We start from the raw sequence: 23,524 nt of genomic DNA on the forward strand, positions 1-23,524 counted from the left end.
TTACCCCGGACATAGTCAAGGCTGAATATAACATATAAATATAATAGAATCATATTTATTGCTGGTAATAGTTTTTGTTTCGCAGGCAGACATAAATATATTATCATTTTAATGTTTCCACAAAAAAGTTGACTTCTGGGGGTTCCACCACTTAGCGAACTGGAGAATACTCTCTATGATATAGCAAGAACTCTGATATGAAATTGAAAGACTTACTGTCTCCTCTGAAGTGAAGAAAGACATTGCATCAGGTGATCCTCAAGGTTTCTTTTCAAGAACACTTAGTTCTCAAGTTTATTTGCAAATTCTTCAGTTCCACTGCACCCCTTACCCCTGCCTCTCCTGACAAAAAGAGCAGAATCTCTATCTATAAACACCAGTTTACTGAGAATCCCAAAGACTTATCCTGTTACTAGGCTAGATGCTTTTTTGGTATCTTTTTTGCATCTTCTAAACTAAAGATATATCACTATTTTAGGAGAAATAAAATGGACATCTAAACACACAAAACTATAAACACGGTCCTGTAAACTTGAATTGCAAAACATTTACCCTTTTATTCATTTGTATTGTAAACTCCACTAGTTAACCTTAAATATTATGGAATTTAATTTAAATGAAATAGTAACAGCTATTTTAATGTAGTTGTGCATTTTGTACCAGACTTATACCAAATAGTGCATCTGTACCAACAATTATAAAATAAATACTTTCTGCCTGTAGACATGCAGGCTTCATTTTCTTTTTCTTTTTTCTTTTGTTTTGGCCACACTTGCAGCATGTGGAAGTGCCCCATCCAGGGATCAAACCCATGCTACAGTTGCAGCGTGTATCACATCTGTGGCAATGCCAGATACTTAACCTGCTGTGCTACATGGGAACTTTCATGCTTCATTTTATCATAGCATGGAATATCAACATGAAAATCTTAGGAAAATACATGGTTTTCTCCTTTCCCCATCTCCACATAGTATGTTGAAAGCTAAAGTATGAATCATTCAAGTCAGATTGATATGTGTGGGAATTTTTCTTTCTTTTTTCTTTGTCTTTTAGGGCCACATCCGTGGCATATGGAAGTTCCCAGGCTAGGGGTCAAATCAGAGCCGCAACTTCCAACCTACAGCACAGCCACAGCAATGCTGGATCCTTATCCCACTGAGCAAGGCCAGGGATTGAACCTACATCCTCATGGGTACTAGTCCGGTTCGTTATCGCTGAGCCATGTCGTGAGCTCTGAATTTTACTTTTTTTGTGTGTTGAAAATGATCAATAAAGTTACCTAATACAGAACGTATTTTTTGAAAGTGCATAAAATGTGACCCTTCTCAATTTCTTTGGCTGTATAATATTAGAAGCTGAATGTAACCTATCTTGTTTTGCTTTTTTTTGGTGGTTGAGAAAAGAAGAGTACAATAAATGGTTACCCTGAGCTTTGCTGAAGGGATCAAGTATTGTCATATTCTGCACTGATAGAAATCTAACTGGAATACTCTGGGTGCTCATCCTGAATTACTTTAAGTCATTTTATTCTGATGCATGATTTTTATACAGTAGGGCCTCAGACTGCATTGTGTCTCCATTTCTACTCCTGGAAAATATTTAAACGATTATCTGAAATTGGAAATGAAATTTTTTTAAGCTTCTTTTTGTAGATCTAGGAAAATTAAACCAGGACTGGATGAGCATACTCTTTCTTTATAAAAGGTACTAGGCACATTCATTTATTATTTACATATATTATTTGTTTACACAAAAATAATATATGTATTAATTGTAGAAAAATTCCAAAGCACAAATAAGCAGCAATAACACATTGCTAGTGGCAACCAGAGAGATTACTATCATAACATTTTGGAACCTAATCTTCCAGTCTTCTGAGTGAAATGAATGCATGTAGCATAACGCTTAGTCAGAAAGAAGGCTAGTGAATAAACTCTCCTTCCTTCCTAGTAGGACGGTTTATTAACTTTATACTTAAAGGACTGAAAAGAGAAGTTGCCAGGTCTCAGCTGCCAGTGGACATACTTTAAATCTGTCTGTTGTTCTTGGAGGATCAGTTTAATTTTGGCCACTAAATTTAATATTCAAGGAGAAGGGTAAGTGAGAGCAACTCTTTCTTCTTGGTGAGTCTGAAAAGAAGAGTTTCTAAGCTCTAAAATAGAAGTGAGGGGAAGGGAAATGGTTGGGTTCTTAAGAAAGTCAGAAGCCTCTGTCTGATCATCAGTAAGATTGAATTTAGGTCCTACCCACTATGTCACCTTGGGTCAATTGCCAACCTCCCTGGGCACTACTTCCCATTTGTGAAATGAAGGGTTTGCAAGATAAGGGAGAGTGGGAGAGAGATTATAGAAATGTCTGCATAACTTCTGTTTAGTTTGAAAGATTGACCTGAGAAAGAACTATATATATATCTTTTTGATTTTAGGGCCGCACTCACGGCATATGGAGGTTCCCAGGCAACACAGGATCTGAGCCGAGTCTGTGACCTATACCACAGCTCACGGCACTGCCAGATCATTAATCCACTGAGTGAGGCCAGGGATCGAACCTGCAACCTCATGGTTCCTAGTTGGATTCGTTTCTGCTGCACCACAATGGGAACTCCTCCAGGAAGAATTATATTTCTAAATTGGGGTGGTGGTGGTAGAGAGGAGATGAGGAAGGAGAGGACCTTAACAGAAGGCCCAGATAAAAGTCTGATCTCATTTAACGACTTCATTCAGGATCTAGATCTATGTTGTCCAGTATAGCATCCTCTAGCTATGTGTGGCTACTGAGCACAAAAATGTGACTAGTCTGAATTGAAATGTGTTGAAAGTGTAAAATACACACTGGATTTTAAAAACTTAGTGGAAAAAAAATTTAGAACATCCCCTTAACAATTTAAAAATACTGATTCAATGTTGATATGATTCAATGTTGATATGATAGTATGATATGATGAGGTAAAATGTATAATGAAAATTTATTTTACCTTTTCAGTTTTTTTTTTTTTTTTTTTTTTTTTGCTTTTTAGGGCTGCACTGGGGGCATATGGACGTTCCCAGGCTAGGGGTCTAATCGGAGCTGTAGATTCCAGCCTATGCCACAGCCACAGCAACTTGGGATCTGAGCCAAATCTGCGACTTACACCACAGCTCACAGCAATGCCGGAGCCTTAACCCACTGAGCAATGCCGGAGCCTTAACCCACTTAACCCACTTAACCCAGGGATTGAACCCTCTTCCTCATGGATACTAGTTGGGTTCGTTAACCACTGAGCCATGACGGGAACTCTGTTTTTAATTTTTTTAATGTGGCAACTAGAAAATTTTAAATTATGTATACGAAGGAGTTACTGTCATGGCTCAGTGGTTAATGAATCTGACTAGTATTCATGAGGACATGGGTTGGATCCCTGGCCTCGATCAGTGGGTTAAGGATCTGGCATTGCCATGAGCTGTGGTATAGGTTGCAGATGAGGCTCAGATCCTGCCTTCCTATGGCTGTGGCATAGGGCGACAGCTACAGCTCCAATTAGACCCCTAGCCTGGAAGCTTCCATAAGCTTCGGGTGAGGCCCTAAAAAAAACCAAAAAAAAAAAAAAATTTACATATATGGTTTGCGTTCTATTTCTACTGGACAGTGCTGATCTAGGACACAATGTCAGTGGATTACACTTTGAGAAAAAGTTAGATCACTAATCTATACTCAGATGTGGAAGATAGTTACTGTGCTAAGAATGGGCTAATAGAATGTGTGTCATTAGAAATTCAGATATTTTGTAGACAGGAAAGAAGCAGGGAAATGGGAGTGATTAAAACACTTAAAGGTAAATAATGATAACAGGTTTTAAAGTATGTGAATATGAACTTCTTCATAACAAAAACAGTTAAGAGCTAGTCTGACTTCAGGGGAATGTGCCAGAATCACATCCTATTTGCTGTGGTTGATTATTTTAACTGCACGTTTCTGCTGACTACTGTAATAGCTTTAGGCAAGAAGGTAGGGATAGGAGAGGGGGAAGAATGAGGAATGGTTTACAGAGCATATTTATAGACTTTATAGATTAGGCTCACTGCAGAAGTGAGTGAGTGAGTCAATAAATGATTACCACTGTCTGATAAGCTGAAGGCATTTGCTAAATAGCAACTCATCTTCCTGAAAAATTTCCTTTACCTCATACAGATGAATCATTTACTTTCAGAAAATAATTCCCTTACTGTAGACTCAGTTTAGTCCTAGTAATTAAATTCACTTAGCCAAGTAGGGTCAGATTTCACAGTAACATGACAGGAGGGAGAATAAAACTCTGAAAGGGTATTGAAAATGTCCTAAATACTGTATCCAGTGGCTTTTCATAGTCTTCATTCTTCTAAACTCTAGAGCACCACTGGACAGGAATAACCTTCCCTTTAGCATTTTCTTCTTCTATATTACCTTCTGTTATATGATGTTCAAAGCCTTTTTCTTACTACTCTGACCTGTCCTGTCAGGAAGGCCATGTAGTATCAATTGAAGAGCCAAGATTTGTGGGTTGTAATGCAAGTTTGGGGTGATATTTTATGTAAAGTATATAGTAGGTTCTCTATAGGTTATAGCTATTAGTGTCTTTAAATCACTTTTTACTTCACTCCAGAACTCTGTGGGTATGTACAAGCCAAGCCAGGACAGTAAACATCCCTGCTCAAGCTTAGTTTGGATTCATGTGGGAGTTCTGGGAGACTAAGGAAGTTTGATGATGGGGTTGAGATAACTTTATCTTTATTGAGGTATAATTACATATTTTAAAAAGCTGTACGGAGTTCCCACTGTAGCTCAGTGGTTAACGAATCCGACTAGGAACCATGAGGTTGCGGCTTTGATCCCTGGCCTCGCTCAGTGGGTTAAAGATCTGGCGTTGCCGTGAGCTGTGGTGTGGTCGCAGATGCGGCTTGAATTTGGCGTTGCTATGGCTCTACAGCTCCGATGAGACCCCTAGCCTGGGATCCTCCATATGCCCCAGGAGCGGCCCTAGAAAAGGCAAAAGGAGAAAAACAAAACAAAACGAAAGCTGTACATATTTAATGTATACCACTTTCTATGATTGATGAGATAGAGAGATTGTGTTGACAAGCTTTAGCTGAGGGGCATTTGGGCAGGTCATATCATTTCCCTGTCTCAGTTCCTTCATTTATTTGTAGGATTAGTGAGCTGATTTCATCTCTGAACTTCCCAGTGCTGGGCTTCTGAGCTTCTAGAAAGCAGTTGGCATGGAGAGGAACACAAGGCTAACAGTATTCTAAGTTTCTAAATGAAAGAATGTTGCTGAAAGCAGAATAGTGGGAATAGATTGGTGTTCTCAAAAAGGTACCAGTAAATTTCAATAGCTTTGATTAATCTACACTCTCTGAGTCAAAGCTTGCCATTCTTGACAGGTTCTATATACTTATTACTAATTTTGCTACTGAATTGGTAATTTACATATCATAAATCATATGTTAATCATAAAAATGTTGCTCATTTTTAGTTTTATAGATTATCAAAAAACTTTATTTATTAAGGATTAAACAAATACCCAATACATTCCTACAGTAAAAAATTTCATACAATGAAGAAAATGAAAAGATGGCAAAAAGCAAATGACCCAAATTATAGTCATCTAGAAATAGTCATTTAAAATTTTGGGGGAGTTCCCATCATGGCGCAGTGGTTAACAAATTGGACTAAGAACCATGAGGTTGTGGGTTCGATCCCTGGCCTTGCTCAGTGGGTTAAGGATCTAGCATTGCCATGAGCTGTGGTGTGGGTTGCAGATGTGGCTTGCGGCTCTGATCTCGTGTTGCTGTGGCTCTGGTGTAGGCCAGTATCTACAGCTCGATTGGACCCCTAGCCTGGGAACCTCCATATGCCACGGGAGCAGCCCTAGAAAAGGCAAAAAGACCAAAATAAATAAATAAGTAAAATTTTTGGGTTAGTGTCCTAATGTATGTGACCTTATATAAATAAGATCAAACTATAAATGCTATTTCATAAATTGCTTTTTAAAAAACTCTTTTTTTTTTTTTTTTGGTCTTTTTAGGGCTGCACCTGTGGCATATGGAGGTTCCCAGGCTAGGGGTCTAATCAGAGCTGTTGCCGCTGGTCTACACCATAGTCACAGCAACACGGGATCTGAGCCGCATCTGCGACCTATACCGCAGCTCATGGAACGTCGGATCCTTAGCCCACTGAGTGAGGCCAGGGACCGAACCCACGTCCTCATGGATGCTAGCTAGTAGGGTTCACTAACCACTGAGCCACCATGGGAACGCCTAAAAAACTTTTTATTAATGTAAACTTTTTTTCCACCAATGTTGATTTAGAATAATCTTTTGTAATGGCCATAGTCCATTGTATGGCTTTATAATAATATATATTCCTTTCCCTGTGGACATTTGGGCTATTTCTAATTTCTTACTGTTATAGATGATGAATATCAAGCCACACCTAAGCTTACAAATATATTCAAAAACACTCAGATAGAAAGAAGAACAGACTTGTTTTCTGAGTCAGATAATTAAGAGGCACTAAATACTTTTGATAATCAGATTGTCACTGCAGTGCCCCAATTCCTGATTTGCAAAAGATTAGTACATTGTGACCATTATTTTCTTGAAAAGTGGCCACTTACACTTAATCACTGTATCTAAGAATTAATTTCATGCTATTAGAGATGGGAAGGTACAATAAAGTATCTTTTCCTTAGCTGAAACTATTATAGTTATTTTTAATTAAACCACCTCTGATGCACATAATAAAACATGTACTGGCTTCTCATCTTATTTGAATATGAAGTTTCATTGTCATTCATGTTAGAAGCTCTTTTGTTACTTAAGTAAATAGTACCTTTGTCTTGGGCTGACACTATCTCTTGTTAATCATTATAGTTTTGCACAGCTTGGGTTGGATGAATAAAAACAAAAGACAAACATTTCTGTGAATTAAAAAAGTTTAATTAAAAAAATTTAAGATCCCAAGCAAGTTAAAGCAATATTATGAAGTAATTTTGAAAAAGTATCCTGGGAATGAATTTGTAGAATATTTCCTCTTTTACCCTAGTATGTCATACAGTGCCTGGGACCTAGTGGCATTTAATAAATATTTGTTGAAGAAATGAATGAATGAATGTAGCCACTTTCAATTTGTGACTTAAATATTGGCAAATATCTAAACTGGTGGAGCCAGTTCTTTTTACAATTAAAATGCTCCATTTGTGCAATCATAGAATTGATTTTTCTATACTTATAAGGTGAATGTCTTCCACCAAACATAACTCATCAGTTTTATCATTCTCCAGGTCTTTTGTTTGAAGGCATTTGCAAACTGTCCTGTGGATATGTCTAGCCTGCTGCCTGTTTCAGTCGTCTGTGAGCTAAGAATTATTTTTTAAAAACATTTTAAAATGGTTAAAAAATACAAAAGAAGAATGTTGCGTGACAGATAAAGAAAGTGAGGCAGTGTCCAAATGATGGAGATGGCCATCTGAACCTAAGCAGTCTGAATCCTGACACTATGATTTAAACCATTTCACACACTGCTACACATACTGTAACAAAGTTACATTCTTAATTGTAGACTTAACATCCAGTAATGTGAAAAAGATAAACAGAATTTTAAAAGAGGTAGAAGGGGTCCTCAGCAAGATTCTAAAATCAATCAATCAATCAATCAATCAATCTATCTATCTATCTATCTATCTATCTATCTATCTATCTATCTACCTATCTACCTATCTACCTATCTACCTACCTACCTACCTACCTACCTATCCATTAGTCTTTTTTTGTGTGTGTGTGTGTGTGTCTGAGAGAAGATTACTCAAATGGATTAGGATTAGAAAGGAAGTGGACAAAGGTCTTCCTTTCCTTTATGATCTATCTTGCCTTTTCCCAGAGGAACTTTAAGAAAAGGGGATTTATTCACTGGTTTAAAGTATGCATTTATCACCTATCCCCCTCTTCCTTCCATCTGGGATGAAGAAAGCAGTTTTTGGAGTTTGATATTGTCTGCAGGCCCTTTATATCATCCGGAAAAGAGCAATGCCGTTATAAATAGCAAGTTCACTAAAACAGGAGCCAGAAGACTTGGGACATAAAATGTAATCTCTCCACTCTCAGTTTTCTCCCGTTGAAAATGGGCATAGTTATACCTACTTTTCTGGATTTTTTTGAAGATTAAATAGCATAATATATTTAAAGCATTTAGCACAGAGTAGGTGTTCAGTACAGTATTTTGTTTTTTTTTCCTCTTTCCTCCCTCCTCCAAAATCTTTTTTTTTTTTTTTTTTTTTTTTTTGCTTTTTAGGGCTGCACCCATGGCCTATGGAGGTTCCCACGCTAGGGGTCTAATCGGAGCTACAGCTGCCAGCCTATGCCACAGCCACAGCAATGCCAGATCTGAGCTATGTCTGCGACCTACACCACAGCTCATGGCAATGCCGGATCCTTAACCCACTGAGTGAGGCCAGGGATGGAACCTGAAACCTCATGGTTCGTATGTAGTTGGATTGTTTCCGCTGTGCCACAACAGAAACTTCTCCTCTAAAACCTTTTTAACTGTTCCCTTGTGTTCTAGACCCAGAGCTGCCACTTCCTAGTTTTGTGGCCTAGGGCAAGTTTCTTAGTCTCTGTGACCTCTTAATTTTTTTATTATTTATTTATTTATTTATTTTTGTCTTTTTGCCTTTTCTAGGGCTGCTTCCCATGGCCTATGGAGGTTCCCAGGCTAGGGGTCAAATCGGAGCTGTAGCCGCCGGCCTATACCAGAGCAACCTACACCACAGCTCACGACAATGCCGGATCCTTAACCCACTGAGCAAGGGCAGGGATCGAACCCGCAACCTCATAGTTCCTAGTCGGATTCTTTAACCACTGAACCATGACAGGAATTCCATGTGACCTCTTAATTTTTTTAATCTATAAAATGAGGAACAAAAATATTGGCTTTGGCTGTCTAGAGCTGTTTTTTCCCAATTTTTTCTTCTCCTTCTTTCTTTTTCTTTTTCCTCCCTACCCCCCTTCCTTCCTTTTTTTCAGATCAGAGGAAACTCCATCTACAGAGCTGGTGACTAAATCACTCTCCAGCTGTAAATGAGAATGCTAATAAAGAACTTGGAATTTGTTATGTAATTAATAGCAAAACACTTTACATCGATACTCACAGAGGCATATGAGATCCTAAATTTAAATTTCTTCTTGTCTTACTCTTAATTAAAACCCACCAATAGGCTTCTCATTGTCCTTAGATGAAGTCTAAATTCCTTAACAAAACCTTCACATAAGTCCTGCCTGTGAATTCAGTCTTCTTTGAAACCCCTCTTTCTCTATCATGTTGGTCTTCTTTTCAGTATTTCATGTATACTGCTAGGGTCTTTTCCATGCCAGATCTTTACCAAGCTAACAGCTTTCCTTCATTTTTCTTTTCTTCCTCTCCTGTCTGACAACTTCTCAACCTTCAAATCTCACCTTCAAGTCATTTCCTCTAGGAATAATTCTGTCTTCCCTACCATTCTCCACTAGATCAGTTGTCATGTCTTCTTTGAACAATGTACTCAGTCCTTATTCATTACTTTGTCTCTCATGGCATTTGTTTCATTTTCAGTTAAATCCTCATTTGTGTAATTGTTTGATGTCTGTTCCCTTGAAAGGTTATAAGTCTTGTTCACCACTACATCTCTAGTCTCAGGTACAAGTGTGACTGTATGTGTAATTTGATTTTCTCATTATATATGTATTGAATGAATAAAGAGGTTTTTTTTTTTTTTTAATAGGTGATATAACTTAGAGAGGTTAGGCAATGCATCTAAGCTCAAACAGATGACCAGTGGCAAAGCCAGTCCTTGAATATAAGTCCATTTGATGTCAAGGCTTTTGCTTAAATATTGTCTTTTTTGTTTATGAGAATAATTGGTACACTTGAAAAGTCTAATAAAATTATAATCGGGGAAAGTACTATTTTTAGGCATTATCAAAAGGAGTCCTCTCTACATCCTTATCTGAAAGTGTTCCAACAAGGAAAATGTAGAAAATTTTTTTGGAAGAGATGCAATATGGTGATGGTTCTTGAGCCATTATCAAAAGAATATGGACAAAAGAATACAAGAGAAAAACCCTGTCTCATGAAATTAGAAATGAGGGGTTCCGTAATTGTTCTTCCATAATTGTTCTTCCAATAGGAACTTCAAAGAATAGGAACTTCAAAGAATTCTAGATTATTAAATCAAGATTGGAGTCAACTGTGGCTTCAAAGATTTGCTCTTTCTAAAAATTCTGCACGAACAGGGAGTTCCTGTCGTGGCGCAGTGGAAACGAATCCAACTAGGAACCATGGGATTGCAGGTTCTATCCCTGGCCTTGCTCAGTGGGTTAAGGATCCGGCATTGCCATGAGCTGTGGTGAAGGTCATAGATGTGGCTCAGATCTGGCGCTGCTGTGGCTCTGGCATAGGCCCGCAGCAAAAGCTCTGATTAGACCCCTAGCCTGGCAACCTCCATATGCTGTGGGTGTGGCCCTCAAAAGACAAAAGACTAAAAAAATAAATAAATTTAAAAAAATATTTAAAAACTATAAATTCTGCACAAGCAATCACCAGCTTGCATTGGAATAGGCATAGTAATCACCCTTGGGAATTGATAGTACTCCTCTCAACTTCTAATCCACCTTATAAGTTTCAGATCTTACCTCATCAATTGTGATTGTGGTGAGGGGTGATTGTTTTAGTTTTCCAGGACTGCCATAACAAAGTGCCATAGATTGGTTGGTTTACACAAAATAAATTATTTTTTTCACAGTCCTGGAGGCTGGAAGTCTGAGATCTAGGTGTCAGCAGGATTGCTTTCTTCTGAGACCTCTCTCCTTGGCTTGTAATTGGCCATCTTCTCACTCTGTCTTCACCTGGTCTTCCCTCTCTGTGTGTATTTGTATGTCTGTCTGTGTGTTCCCTAATCTCATCTTCTTATAAAGATAACAGTCATGTTGGATTAGAACCCATCTCATTTTACCTTGATTACTTTTTACATTAGAATTAAGTAATTTAATATCTCCCTGAGCAGTCACGTTCTGAAGTACAAGGAGTTAGGACTTCAACATATAAATTTCGGGGATAGAAAATTTAGCTCATGATAGTGATATTCAAAATACTTAAGAACTAATTGGACAAGGAACTATGGGACCTCTTCTGTGCTTTACTTTCTCTAAGTAAAGAGAGAAGGAGGACCAGGTCCACTGAGGCAGTGGAAGGACACCTGGGGATTAGTAGTAGTGGCTGTTTGCCAACTGGTAGAAAAATATTTCAACATTTCAGTAACAATAGGGCCATTCTGGGACAGACCAGCTGAATGTCTATTTTGGACGTATGTGAGGAATTAAACCATTTTGAATGCATTAAGCCAGGTCTTACTGTCTTGGAATCATTGCCAAGGTTGAAATCAGTCAGGATGGGTAAGGAATTCTCAACTATGTGTTACCCTCAGAATAGGATCAGGAAGAGTGTGGGGACTCTCTTTCCTCATTATACTAAGATCTTAATTATTTTCTCCAGGACAGTATGGTGATGGGGGGGGGTGAGGGGTGAGGGAAAGTTTTATTGAGAATTTTTTAAAATTACTCAATGAATTTTATTACATTTATAGTTGTACAACAATCATCACAACCAAATTTTATAGCATTTCCATCCCAAATCCTCAGTGCATCTCCCCCACCCCCCAACCTGTCTCATTTGGAAACCATAAGTTTTTCAAAGTCTGTCAATCAGCATCTGTTCTGCAAAGAAGTTCATTGTGTCCTTTTTTTAGATTCCACATGTAAGTGATAGCATTTGATGTTGGTGTCTCAGCATCTGACTGACTTCACTTAGCATGATAATTTCTGTGTCCATCCATGTTGCCGCAAATGGTGTTATTTCTTTCCTTTTAATGGCTGAGTAATACTCCATTGTCTATATGTACCACATCTTCTTTAGCCACTCTGTCGATGGACATTGAGGTTGTTTCCATGTCTTGGCTATTGTATGTAGTGCTGCAATGAACAATGGAATACATGTATCTTTTCAAGTAATGGTTTTCTCTGGATAGATGCCCAGGAGTGGTGATTGAGAAATTGTAAGCAGAGGAGTGATCTCAAAACAGCTTGAAGAAGACTGGGGTGATTAGATAGCGTTAGAAAGGCGGAAAACTGGCATACTAGTTAGGAAGAACTCTATTGCAAGGACCCAGCCATGAGAGGATAAAGGTCTTAATTAAGTAGAGTGCAGTAAAATGGAAAGAAAGAAATAGGATCTGGAGAGGAAGGTTGTGGATCTCTTTAAAGGGCTGTTGTGATTCAAATGCCCACTGCTATCTATCTTAGCTGAGGAAAGAGCCTCCCACTGCTGACTCCCAGATTGTCTCAGCAGCTAGAACCTCGGTGAATGAGGAGAGCCTGATGTCAATGCTTGTTTGGCCTTTCCAGGGCCCCCTGAAAGGGAAGAAAGGAGAATAGAAGGCCTAGAAAATGATAGAAGCATGAAATGATAGAAGCATGAAAGATACTTGTTCCTTATATTAGTTTTTTTTAAATCTTAAGGTATGAATGTGTTAGAGGAGGTAGGGTTTGTGGAGTAGGGAGGTGTAGTAGAGGTTCTCAGCTAGGCAGCAGGCTTGTGTCAATATTTATACATGGATATAAGATATGCATGGTTGAACTTTGAAAAATATGGTTGTCTAGTATAATACTCATCAAAATGAATTTAAAGAAAAATGTATAACAAACAATAGTGTAGATGGTATGTAGATATGGCACAATCTTGAAGGTGATATGCCAATATATCTGGGAAATCATAATGTAGAGAAATGATCATCAGATAAATCTGGCTTAGGACTTGGATTCAGGAGACCTAGATTCAAATCATGACCATGATACCACTGTTAAGACTTCTAATTCCTTAATAGTAAAATCGGAAAATTATTATCAACTCAGCTTACCTTCTCACCTTGTCATGGGGGCCACTGAGGCTCATCCATTTATTCGTTTAACAAATACTTAAATGTATAGTACATGTTGATTAAGAAAACAGTGTATAAATAAAATACATTATTACTGGAGGGAGAAATAGGCTTTGAAATTTTTGCATGGTGACCTGGTGTTTAAATTTAAACTCAAGGGCAAGCCTCATTACTTCAAAAAATCACCAGAGTAGATCTTATTAAATTAAAGTGAGATACTTCTTTCTTCACCAAAAATGAAAATATAATGAGTGTTAGTAAATAAGGGCATTAAAATCAGAAACAGAAGGTGCCATTTTTCATTTAACAACTTGAACACATAGAAAATCTACTTTTAACCTGACTTATTATTTATACATTGCTGGGAATACACATGGTACCTTGCAAAGTGAAAGTAGTAATGACAAGGTCCTTTCCCCAAGGAGCTTGGACCTAAGCGTTGTTGAACAATTCATAGCAGTATAGCAGTGGAATGCATACTTGACTTGATTTGATGTTAGAGGTCAGGCTAGGGCTGTGGTCTGACGATGTAGGAAAGGAACCATTCAGAGCTGGGGCTGGGGAGCAGGAGTGGATCTCGGAAGACATGAGGAGGAGTGTGCTGCAGATATTTCGGTGGGATGAGATAGAAAATGTGGGCCAAAAGGGCTCACAGAGAGGTGAGTCAAGTGTGCCCGTATACTAAGAAGCAGCTAAAAAAGAATCCACTGGGTGTAATTTCCTGTATTACTTGTTATTTGCAAGTAGTCCTTGCAAGTTTTTCTTTCCAACATGCCCCAGTGAACACAGTTTTCTCTAAGTCTGGTTTAGAGACTAAGGGTGAGAATGGGCAGTTGGATATGTATTTCCAGGGAGATTTGGTCATTTTGAAAGTAAAGACCAGGAGTTCCCATTGTGGTTCAGTGGTTTACAAACCCGACTAATATCCATGGGGATGCGAGTTTGATCCCTGGCTCGCTCAGTGGGTTAAGGAGCCAGTGTTGGCAAGAGCTGTGGTGTAGGTCGCAGACATGGCTCGGATCCTGAGTTTCTGTGTCTGTGGCTTAGGCTGGCAGCTGTAGCTCCAATTTGACACTTAGCCCTGGAACTTCCATTTGCTTCAGATGTGGCCCTAAAAACAAACAAATAAACACCCCCATCCCCCCAAAAAAAACCCCAAACTAAACAAACAAAAAAACCTGAAAGTCAAGACCGTAGTGAAGGGGAGAGAGTCACGGTATATTCCAATGTTGGTAGTGAGTCAATGAGTGCTGTGAAAAAGATAAGTATCCAAATCCCATGATAGTTCATGATATTGACCATGCACGGCAGACTTGCATGCTAATAGGCTAACAGAATGGGCCCTTCGCCCTTAGTCTGTCTGCACCAACCCCACCACTGTGTGTTTGCACAGCATAGCCAGAGTTGGTAGTTAAATCTTTATGACATCCTTTCCAATGTGGTTCTAGCTCCTCTAATATTCTTCTACTTTGAGTCATAATAATCATTGTTACAACTAGTATTTGTTGAGCACTTGGGCTTTGCCAGGCACTGTTTGAAGTACTTCACATGTTATATATCATATCAGGTAATAGTAGAAAACTACATTTTGTAGATAAGGAAGTAGAGACTCAAAATGTTAAGTGACTCAAGGTCGCTCAGCTAATAAGTGGTAGGGGTGGGATTTGAACCCAAGTTTTCTTGCCCTGGCTTTCCTTCTTCTTCTTCTTCTTTTTTTTTTTTTTTTTTTTTTTTTTTTTTTTTTTTTTTTTTTTTGTGGGGGAGAGGGGGTGGTGACTTTTTTTAGAGCTGCATCTGCTGCGTAGAGAAGTTCCTGGGCTAGAGGTCAAATCAGAGATGCAGCTGCCAGACAGCGTCACAGCCACAGCAACTCGGGATGTGGGCCACATCTGGGACCTGTGTCATAGCTCTCAGCAATGCTAGATCCTTAACCAAGTGAGTGAGGCCAGGGGTGGAACCTGCATCCTCATGGATACTAGTCCAGTTCTTAACCTGCTGAGCCACAGCAGGAACTCACTAGGCTTTTCTTCTTATCCACCTCACCATTATTGCCTTCCAGGAGAACTTATTGATGCTAGGAGGGGGTTAGAGGGTGGGAATCATGATCACAAAGTCACCTGATAGCATTGTCCTCTCTTATTCTCCCCGACCCCAGAAAGAATCCCCCCTGAATGTCACCCCTGATAAGTTGTCACTTTGCTTCTCCTTAGATGGTACTGGTGACCTGGAACTTGGTGCCACATGAGGCAGCCTAGTCCATTTTTAGATAGCTCTAATTATTACCCAGTTATTCCATATTTTGAGCATAAATAATTTCTCTCTCTAACTTCACCTACTTGTCCTAGTTCTGTTTTCTGGACCTCTACCAAATATGACTTTTCTTTCTTCTGATGGACATACCTTTAAGTATTTGAAGAACTGAGGGATTTTGGAACAGTCTTCTACTATACCTAACCTCCTTTTTCTACTTGTAGAAGAAATACAGGATTTTATTCTCTCAATGTGACATTATTTTGTGTTCATTTATTTGAAAGCTTATTTGTGCTTGTTGACCCAGAAGGATGTGATTATATATACAAAAGATTAGCTTTGTTTTAGGGTTTATTTATTGAGAGAGTCAGCACGCCTCTGTGCAGTCTTCATAGTTTGTCATTCAGTTTAATTCATTTAGCACATTGGCTTTGTGCTTGGCTTGGGCTAGCTCTGGTGTTCAGCTGTTAAGGTAAATCATGTATCTCTTCAAAACTTACAATGAGAGAAACACGTGATAGTGAAAAAATACTTTTGTGAAGATGGAGGGTAAGATGTAGAGAAAGAAAAGAATGTGAAATTGATTCTGTCTACAAAACAGAAACAGAAATAGATGAAGGCCAAGCAGAGCAGTTTTGTGGTTGCCAAGGGAGCGGGAGAGGAAGTGGGATGGACAGGTAGTTTGGGGTTGGTGGATGCAAAGTCTTAACATTTGGAATGGATGGGCACTGGGGTCCAACTGTACAGCACAGGGCACTGTCTGTGATTGGGTCACTTTTTTTTTTTTTTTTTTTTTTTTTGGTCTTTTTACCTTTTCTAGGGCTGCTCCTGTGCCATATGGAGGGGATCCCAAGCTATGGGTCTAACCAGAGCTGTAGCCAGCAGCCTATACCAGAGCCACAGCAACACGGGATCTGAGCTGCATCTTCGACCTACACCACAGCTCACAGCAACACCGGATCCTTAACCCACTGAGCAAGGCCGGGGATAGATCCCACAACCTCATGGTTCCTAGTTGGATTCGTTAACCACTGTGCCACGATGGGAACTCCCAATTGGGTCACTTCTGTACAACAGAAATTGAAGAAACATTATAAATTAACTATAATAAACAAAAAAAGAAAAGAATATGTGATAGTTTTGGGTGTTATGAGGGAGGACCTTGGAAGAGGTGATGAGGTTCCTGGTGTGGGTCCATTGACTGAAGAGTAAAGCATTAGAAACTTAAGGCTGGTACCATCCAGGAGAGTAAATTTGGCAATGATTTATGGTATTTCTGGTTCCATCAGAGGAAGCATAAAGATTATAAGATGATATTATCTTTATTAAATTAGGCATTATAGCTGGTTATGGAAGCTGTGAGTTTGACAGTTATTTATATCATGTGTTCTTGATAGAAATTTCTAGGAAGCCCCAAACTTCTGTGTTTTAGTGAAACGCTTCAATTTTATAAAAAATATTTTCATTTTTAGGAAAGCCTTGTTACCAGAACTGAATCCCTTTTGTGTGGGGAGAGGGCTCTCCCTTCCTCTGGTGTGTCCTGCTTTTGCATATTAGAAGGTGAATTGGCCCAATCTGTATAGGCTGCTAAACCATCACATCACTGTGGAGGAATATTCTTCTTGAGAACTCAATTTCCTCATTTGTGAAGTGAGGCTGTTAGACTAAGGCTCTTTCTAGCTCTGAGGATTATTAAATTTCTTTCTTATTTTAGTGTAGAATTTTTCTGATATGTAAAGGCCTAATATGGACATAAATGGCTCATTTCTCCTTGTGACATCCATGGTGTTGTAGATTAAATTATTGGTTGCAATTCTTCATTCTCTTGATTTGGTGATATTATACATTCATACTATAACCAGAGCCTTACAGTGGGAAAAATGTGTTTCTCTGCCCCCTTGGCTTTAGGTTTAGTCATGCGGCTTGCTTTAACCATCAGTACCTTAGCAGATGTGGCATAAGCAAAGGCTTGAAACATACTTGTACCTATCTTAAGTACTGATCTAAGAAGGATGAAACTGAATCTAGAGATAGACCAGACCTACATACAACCCAAAGCTTAGAGGCCAACCTACATCAGATGAGTACCAGCAGATGCATGAGTGAAAAATAGATGCTTTATATATTTTGCTGCTGAGATTTTGTAGTTGTTTATTTTGCAGGGTTAATTAATCATGAAAATAAGTCATATTCAACGTGTCACCTGACATGAATTTTTGATTTTAATGGACTTTATAACCCATTCATTCCAAATCTTGTTAAATGTTTGTATTATTTTATTTATATTTAACATTTCATTTGTATATGTTTTAATAAAGGCTTTGATGTCCTTTAGTGGCAAATTTTTTATTTTAGTTTGGATTTTTGTTTCACAGAGATGCCAGTCATTAAAAATGTTTTTATCATTCAACTTATTAATTATACTTATGAGTGGAACCTCACATCTCAGAGATGAAATGACACTTATTATTCTGCTCAACCACCTGCATGCAGAATTTCCACTTAAACGTACACTAGGAGTCAAAGCCATTGAAGAATTGTAGATCCCTTGCTCCTAATACTGACTTCTAGTTCTCAGCCACAAACTTCATCTGCAGTGTTTAAATGGCTGGTATTTATATACTGCTGCCTAGCAGGGTGGCAAGGATTGCAGCACAGGAAAAGTTGGCGTCAGCAGTCTTTGGGGGTATAAGAATCTTGAGAATTAATGGATTCTTTTATACCATGCTGTGTTCCAAAATTAATCTAGTTTCTGCCTGCCATGAACTGGCACAGATTGTTGTTTTATGGTTATTTAAGGCACAGCGTTTACCCTCCACAATTAGGCTTTCCCTTGCTTTCCCATTATTAGATCAAACAAAGTGATCCCCTGTTTATATCCTAGAAAGCTGTGAGCTGAGATGCCCATTAGATCTATCATACTCACTTTTCTGCCCAACTGCAACTGGGTGCTTTGGAATTTGATAGATTCACTGTGTGTCCAACATATCCTTATGCTTGCTAAGGGAAGGTGAGTAAAATTTAAAATAATCTCATATAACTAAAAGAAAGAAAACTCATGCTGTGGTCATGAATATTCTTTTGGAAGAGCTCAGTGTCATGGCATCTATTATGTTATCTTATAACTTTCCCTTATTAATATTCCACAATATTTCCAAGCTCAATCTCAGAACATTTATTCTATAAGCTCTTTACGGTGGGAATGAGAGGAACTTTATGGTGAAGTTAATTAAGGAAGAAGTATTTCAGTCAAGCATAGATTTAAAATTTGTGTTTTCTTTGATAATAAGGAAGAGATTTCTACTCTGTAGGTATGATGGTAAAAGTCTCCTAAGTACGATGCTACATTCTTGCATATTACAACTAGAAGGAAGCAGTGGAAAGAGTCTCTTAATCCTCTTCAGGGGGTGCAGGAATACTTGTCTGAATCATATACTGGGATTCATACATTTGAGTGTAACTATTCCAACACTACTGCAAATGTTTTAGTCAAATAATGCAACAACAATAAAAATAAAACATGGTCTAGTTGAAATGAGGTTAATGCATGTAATTTTCAAAACTTGTTTATTTATGAAGCACTCTGACATATTTGCATTTATTTCATAAAATAATCCAATGCGTAGTTATTATACCTGCATATCAAACCTTATGCTCTTGTTTAGATGTAACTTGCAATTAATCTTTACTTCATATGTTTATGTCTTTTAGACACTTAGAGGACAAAGCTTTAGGTTTCACATTTTTGTATATCCTCATGTAGTGCCTTTTACAATATGATGATGATGAAGACATTCCAGCTCAAAGGTTAAGAGATTTGCCAAGGATCCCACAACAGATGAATTGCAGACTTGGAGATTCAAGCCCTTGCCTAGGCTAATAGTTTTTCTACTCTTTGATAACCACTTTCCTATAATACTTATAAAGTGTTTTAAACTTTTTTTTTCCCCTAGTCTTTTTAGGGCTGCACCTGTGGCATGTGGGAATTCCCAGGCTAGGGGTTGCATTGGTGCCACAGCTGCCAGCCTACGCCACACCCACAGCAATGCAGGATCTGAGCCTTATCTGTTACCTACACTACAGTTTGCGGAAACACCAGATCCTTAACCCACTGAAGGAGGCCAGGGATCGAACCCACATCTTCATGAATATAGTCAGGTTCATTTCTGCTGAGCCACAACATGAACTCTGAAACTGTTATAAACTTAATACATCTGTTTAGTATTTTATAATTTTTGTATGTTATGCCACATGATTTACATTATTCATGTATGTAGCTATTTTAGTAATTTGACCTGAAGATGTTAGTAGTGTTCCACTTGAGTATAGCTGAGGATGTAAAGGAAACAGAGCAAGGTTTTAAACCCTTAAGATCTTTCTCCTCAGGATCAGGTAATTGGGTGCATACAGAAAGAAGTAGAGAAGATTTCCTATTTATTTCTACGTGTGTGATCTTTGGCCTCACTGATATGAGGAGTCACAGTATTATGCAACTATGACCAGAAAAAGATTTGTCTTCTCCTTCCAACTTCTCCAAAACTGGGGTTTCCAAGATATCACCCTGCATGCTTTTCCAAGCTCCTAGACATTGTGTCGTGGGAGGTTGAGTGAATGAACATCCCAAATGCAAACAGTTTTGCCAATGAAGTTCTTTCCCTAAATTTTGCAAAGAAAAACAAAGGAAAAGATTTTCTAATCTTTTGGCTCTTATTCCTCTCTTAAGTGGGGAACTGAATCAATCTAAGTAGTGTGTAAAATTAATTACAATTGGAAGAGTGTTGCCAAGCATGTGGATTCCCAGGGATTGGGGGGGGGGAGTGGTGGGAATTGCCCTCCAGCCACAGTCGTTTTTCCATAAATTGTTTAGAAAATATCCATGATCTGTTTTTGTTTTCACTCCCCAGCATAGCCTTGGTGTGAGACTCAAGGAAATGACTTTACTGGATTTGAATTTCCCTTTAAATTATGCAACTATAAATGCTGGTAGGTCTAACTCTGTCTCAGTGTTACATTTGAGATCCTGATGCCAGATAATATCTAATTTGAAGTCCATTTACCTTATTTCAAAAACAATCTCTTTGTGATTCTTTTAAATAGCAATTTCTCCTAGTGGATTTAAGCCTTTGCTGAGAGAAAGTGAGAAAGAAAGGTGCTATGGAGGAATTATTCATGATTATATGTCACTTATTTGTCTGTGAGTTACCTGTCAACAAGTAAATTTGAGAATTAGGAACCATTTTCAACAAAACATTATGTGAAAATGAAGTCAAGTCATTTCTGAAAATATATATGTCCCAGCATGGTCTATGATTTAATTTATTGACTTTTGATTTACACCTAACATCTTAAGAATACCTATCACATGTACACACTTGTTGATGAAAGTTTAGACAATACTATGGAAAATTATAAAATTTAAAGAATATTTAATGTTATAGGAATAAGAATGGAGAACTTTCAGTATGTGCTTCCTACTTTGTCAATAGCTTATCCATAAAGGATATAGTGTGGTCCAGTGGTTATGTGCCTGGGCTCTGAGCCAGCCTGCTTAGTTTGTTGTCTTATTTTTCTTCTCTTGCTAGCTGTGTGACCTTGGTTAACTCATTTAACTCCCCTTGCCTTGGTAAAATAGAGATCTCTTTAATATCTACACTATAGGATTATTCTGATGATTTTAAAAAGTAATCCATATAGAACATTTAGACAGTACCTGACAGAGTAATTGTCCAACAAATGCTAGCTATTTTATGTATTTATAGACAGTTGGACTAAATTGGAAATATTTGGTCTACAAGATGTCTGTCGTCTTTGCCTGCTTGTTTATTGATATGTGTTTGGTGCTTAGAACCATGACTAGCACAGAGTGGGCATTAATAAATATGTTCAATGAAGAGCTGTCTTATAGACCCTAGAGAAGCAGGAGTCTAAATTATATGGCCAACATCTCCAGGGTTATGAGTTGAATTGGGTCCCCCAAAAGGATATGTTGAAGTCTCCCAGTACCTCAGAATGTGACTTAATTTGGCAATAGAGTTGTTGTAGGTAAAATTAGTTAAGATAATTCCATACCAGATTAGTGTGGGCCCCAATCCAATATTGTTTGTGTCCTTATAAGATGAGGGAAATTTGCATACTGAGACACACAGGAGAGAACATGTGAAGACATAGGCAGTGATTGGAATGCCAGAGTTGCAAGCTAAGGAATACCAAAGATTGATAGCCAACACCAGAAGCAAGGGGGAGGCAAGGAAAGATTCTACTCAGACTCTCAGAGGAAATGTGGCCCTGCTAACCTCTTGATTTTGGACTTCTGGCCTATAGACAGCAAGAGAATAAATTTGTGTTGTTTTAAGAAACCCAATTAATATTCCTATGTTATGGCAGCCTAGGAAACTAATATACCAGGTACTTGATATAGAAATACCATAGCAGTTGTGTTTAATGGAATTTTTTGTCTCAACACATTAATAATAACAGATAACCTTTATTGATCCCCTTACTATGTGCCACACAGTTTTTTTAAACAATTAATATATGTCATCTCATTCAATTCTTACAATACCCCCATGAGGTACAAATAATTACAGGTGAAGAAGCTAAAAGATTTTAAGCTACTTGTCCAAGTTATAGCAGAGTTTGGATTTCACTGTTTATTCATTTATCAATCTCTGTACTATTCAGCCTCCCATGACTCCAAAATGATAACAACACTATTGTGTTGTTTCCCAGAGTATGGTCCTCAAACTCTAGTCCTGTAGCTTCATGGAGAATTCTTAGTGCAGTTAGAGACTATGGGAGTTTTGCTGAAAAGTAGACTGTTAAACTTTGTTTAACCCAGGGACAGGTATCTTGGTTTCTTTGTGAGTATAGTGTGTGATTTTTGTGTAAATGCATGACAGTGTTTATCTGATCCTGTTAATAGAACATAGACTTTGGATGCCCATTTAGATTTACATCTTTATAACTTACCAGCTACATGGTCATTTTGAAGTCATTCATCCTCTCAGGTTCATTTTCTACTCTAGAAAATAGGAATTCTAACATCAGTTTCTCATGGTTGATATGGAGATTTACTGAAGGTGAGAAATCACCTTTGTACAGTCCTTGTAGAAGGAAGGTGATCAACATTTGTTTTCTCCTCCTTTTCTCTTTTTACATCTGAATAAATGACTCATTTTGAAATAGTGCTTTTCAGTGGGAGGTGATTTTTCTCCCCAGGGAACACTTATCTAATGTCTGAAGAAAATTTGGGGGAGTTCCCATTGTGGCTCAGGGGGTTAAGGACCCAGCATTGTCTCTGTGAGAATGTAGGATTTGATTCCTGGCTTTGCTCAGTGGGTTAAGGGTCCAATGTTGTTGCAGTCTTTGGTGTAGGTCTCAGATGCAGCTTGGATTCAGTGTTGCTGTAGTTGTGGTGTAAGCTGCAGCTTCAGCTCCTGTTCGACCCCTGGCCTGGAAACTTCCATATGACACAAGTGTTGTCATAAAAAAGAAAAAATTTTTTTTGGTTGCTAAAACTCAGCGGTATATGTGCAATGGGGTACTAACATCTGTTGAATAGAGGTCAATGATGATGCTAAACATTCTACAATGCACAGGATAGCCCTCCACAACAAAGAATTATCCATCCTAAAATGTCACTAGTGCCAAGATTGTGAAATCATTTTTTTAAGAAATAATATTGTTACTTTATTATGGAGATATTATTTGGATAGATTATATTTCCCACTGGCTCAACAATGAGGATAGATTCAGTTTGCTTTGCTGTTTCTCAGATGTTATGAGATGAATTGTGTACCCCACACAGGCCCCCAAATTCATATGTTGAAGCTCTAACCTCCAGTACCTCAGAACATGGCTGTATTTGTATGTAGGGCCTTTAAAGACGTAATTAAATTAAAATAGGTCTTTAGGGTGGGCCCTAATCCAACCTGACTGGTATCCACTCCACAAAAGAAGAGATTAAAACACACAGAGAGCTATCAGGGATATGAACATACAGAAAGGAGACCATGTTAGGACACACAGGAAGACAGCCATCTACAAGCTAAGGAGGGAGGCTTAAGAAGAAACCAAAGTTGCCAAAACCTTAATCTTAAGACTTCTAGCCTCTAGAATTATGAGAAAGTAAATTTCTGTTGTTTAAGCAGCTCAGTCTGTGTTGTTTTGTTATGGCAGTCCTAGCAAACTAATGCATTAGATACTCATTTGGATGAGGTGTGGCGGGGTAGGAGGGGTGGTGAGTACCTACGTCCTTCTAAGGAAGACTTCATCAGGTTAAGCTTTGGCCTGCTT

General features: G+C 38.3%; 1 protein-coding gene across 13 annotated transcripts in view; it reads left to right on the forward strand.

Moving 5' to 3' along the window:
- The window catches only part of TMC1 (transmembrane channel like 1), a 397,188-nt gene that overhangs the window by 27,439 nt on the left and 346,225 nt on the right, over window positions 1-23,524 (forward strand). Inside the window, exon 4 of one of the 13 annotated variants that reach the window (XM_085018974.1) lies at window positions 5,163-5,328. The exons of the other annotated variants lie outside the window; for them this stretch is intronic. The gene's annotated coding sequence lies outside the window, so the exon portion shown is untranslated. The remainder of the gene's footprint in view (window positions 1-5,162; window positions 5,329-23,524) is intronic. 13 annotated transcript variants of the gene reach the window in all.

Source organism: Sus scrofa, chromosome 1, assembly GCF_054392235.1.
Source record: "Sus scrofa isolate SSC_HxYL_T2T_F1_AM1 chromosome 1, Sscrofa_HxYL_maternal_Yorkshire_Landrace_v2.0, whole genome shotgun sequence".
Lineage (NCBI taxonomy): Eukaryota > Metazoa > Chordata > Mammalia > Artiodactyla > Suidae > Sus > Sus scrofa.